Consider the following 3,557-nt stretch of genomic DNA (forward strand, 5'->3'; position numbering starts at 1 on the left):
ATCGAGAAGTTGGAGCATGCTAGGAGAAGAGCTCATAGTCAAGGAGGGAAAAGGCAAAAGAAGCCCTGAGGAGGAAGAGAGATTTATCAGTATTGTCAAAGGATGTGGTGGTTGCTCGAGAGTAACCAGGCAGGACTCCAACCTGTCTTTTACAGGCTTTATTCTTGGTGCAAACTATTTACAGTGAAGAGCGTCGTAAGTTCATGTCTGGCTCAATCGCTAGCAGAATCCGGGAGTGGTCAGTTTTTGTACACACACCCCAGCATAAAAGTCACGTCACCCCCCAGCCTTTTCCACCCCTCCCTGCGCCAAAGACTACTGTGCGGAATGGGCGCTGGCAAGGGCCTCTCTGGCTTGCTCAGGCTCAGTGTTAAGGCTCTCCCTAGCATCCTCTGGCCCCTGCACCTCTTCTTCACTGGAGGTGGGGCTTCCCTCCTTGCCGGAAGAGGAACTGCTTCACAAGATTTTCGGAGGCTCCCTATAACACAACTGCCCTTCCATCTCTTGCCTCTGAGCTGATGGCAGTTCCCTACAAGTATTCTAATGTTTGTGTTCATAATAAGTAATTTTAAATGTGTTAAAAACAGCACGAAAACTTAAGAGACAACTGTGGTTTGAAATAACTTGGTAAAAAAAATGAAGAGACTGCATATTATTTTACACACCACCCTAATCTTCAAGATGTGCAAGATTCTCAGAGGTTCCTGACACAAACCTAGGGTTTGTGTTTCCATATATATATATATATTTCTACAACCTGAGCCTGCGATGGAGGGGCTCACAGCATTAACACTCCAAGGGGGCCCCTTTTCTCCCATTGCTGCAGCCTGGGATTCAAATAGACATCAGTCATGGCTCTGACTCTCCACAGCTTGCTGAATTTTTACTGACTTTTTTCTCTCCAGCTCACATCATTCCCAAATTGCAATCCTAAACTTTCCACCATGCATTGGCTCTTCTGAGCTCAGAGATGGGCTTCCCCCATTTGCTGGCCGGCACAGAGTCTTTGCTTTGCTGATATCCCACCTCCCTGTCTTTGTTCTCTGTTAATGGCCCATCTCTCAGGCGATCTCCTGAACACGGGAAATTGGTTTCACCTGTGTTTTAACACTTTGCTAAATCCAGTGCTTGCACCTAAGAATTAGAAGTTGAGTCCAGGCACCCCAAAAACTCGTAACACCAGCAACAGTACAGTAGATAGTGGGTTTTTCCCACTGCAAAGGAATCTATTTAATCACTTTTATTTTTCCCCATATTCACCTGGGTTGAGGGCTTGATTTATTTATTTATTTAGGTGGGGAGATTTGAATCTTACATAATTTGTCAATACTTAGAGGAATATATTAGTTCTTCTGTTCTTGCTTTTTGAGCCTCATCCTATGTATCAGCTTAGTTTACCCACATAAAACCAGAAGGACTTGTTTTGTTGAAGAATACCATTGCTTTCTTAGGGATGGGCTTGATTATTTTACTAGATGTTGGGATGGGCTTGGCTGTATGGTAGTTAAACATGATCCAAGCAATGGTGTGTTTAATTTTTGTTGCTTTTTTCAGTTTCTCCATAACTTGTCATAATTGTGCGTTTCCTTCTTTTGTTTTTGAGCAGAAGTAGGAAACGACATTCTGCAGTGATGCCCACAGTGGATATGGATACCAATATCTAATGCCCAGAATCTGTCTCCATTTTCTACAAGTAAAAATATTATACAGTTTACTGTAAAGATACTGGTCTTCTGCTATTTTATGTGAAGTACTTGTATGCTGTGCAAAGCAAAAGCATCAAAACCATGCTGAATATGTATTTCAGCACCTGGCTTATTGTGTTTTTATAACTTCCGGCTGTAAAAATATATGAAATGTATTGACACATAAAAATTGTTTGACCCATATGTACTTTGTAATTTCAGTTTATTGTCTTAAAAAAAAAATCCCTTCCTCCTGCATTTCCTGGATGGTATTGTAATAGGCAGACCTGGCTTCACATGTTGGCTAATTTCTGGTAGAAACTGAGTGCCTGTTTGTTAGATTCTTGCAAATTATGCTAGACAAGGTGGACCTTAGCCTGATTCAATAAAGCAGTTATTAAGTGAGAATGAGACGTAGGAAGTTACCTTAATAATTCAGATCATTGGTCCATCTAGCATGGAGTCCAGCATATGAAGGACCACATGTTCCCCATTCTTGGTGTATATAGACTGGTCTTTGCAGTTGCACAAATATTCTAATTGCAGAAATTTTAGTATATGTACTGAGTAGAATTCTAAGCATATGTACTCAGGAGTAGAGAAGGGCTATAGCTCAGTGGTAAAGCACCTGCTTTGCATGCAAAAGGTCCTAACTTCTATCCTTGACTTATCCAGGTAGGGCTGGAAATGTCTGCTGCTTGAAACCCTAAGTCCCACTTCTAGTCTGTGAAAACAATACTACGCTAGATAGACGAATGGTCTGACTATAATGGTCTTTTCTATGTTCCTAGTAAGCGACCTAACGATTACAGCTTTGTTTGCTGTGATCCTTAGATGTCGGAACACAGAAAATTGTGTTGTTTCTTTGAAGAAGTCTTGAGGCAAGTGTATAAGCTTATAGGCAGCTTTTCAATCAGATGAACTGTTGGTACCGACTCAGTATAAATTAACTGTGTTCCTAAGTGGTTCTGAAATGCTTTAACGAAAGCAAAACAAAATCTCATATGGCTTAGGACCAGTGTGCCTCAAGGACTTGTAACCACATAAATTGATCTGGTCCTCAGGGTAGTTTTTTTGCATGCCACTACTATCCAAGGTAAGACAGGTGCTGACATGCGATACGGGGCCTTTTCAATAGTGGCCTCCTGTCTTTGAAATTTCATCACTGGACAAGCTTGCCTAATAGAAACTCTATGATCTCAGTGCCAGATTAAAGAGGATGATAAATATTATTATTATTATACCTCACCCATTATTATTTATACCCCAGCCACTCTGGGCGGCTCCCAACAGAATATTAAAAACACAATAAAACATCAAACATTAAAAACTTCCCTAAACAGGGCTGTCTTCAGATATCTGATGATGATGATGATTTTGCCCAGGACTCTCAGTTCTGTTACTGTTTTAGCTTTTAACTGCTGCTCATGTTCTGTAATGGTCCATTGCTTAACATGTCAGTTAATCTGGGAGCACTTTCAGGAATATGCATATAAGACACCTGCGAATATTATTGTTTTCATGTACGAACTGTATTTACATCCCACCAAGGAGTGAAGCCAATGAACAACCTCCCCTGCGCAACTTTATTTTCACAACAACCCTGCGAGGCAGGCTAGGCTGGGCTGAGAGAGCAGCTGGCCCAAAGTCATCCAAGTACTCTTCACGGGGCCTGGAAGCGGGGTCTCTCCTCAGCCTTAGCCTGATAACTCTATAACGTCAGGACACCAGGCTGCCGGCCTATTAAACGTGTCCTGCCGTCCGAATGACGTATTTTCAAAGGACGCGGGAGGCCGCGCTAGGCCCAAAAGGCCTGCCCTGTGGGGAGCCGCCTCATCCTGCCGTTTCTATGGCAACCGGGACAGAAGGGCG

This window comes from Podarcis filfolensis, assembly GCF_964270895.1.
Source record: "Podarcis filfolensis genome assembly, chromosome: 4".
Taxonomy (NCBI): Eukaryota; Metazoa; Chordata; class Lepidosauria; order Squamata; family Lacertidae; genus Podarcis; species Podarcis filfolensis.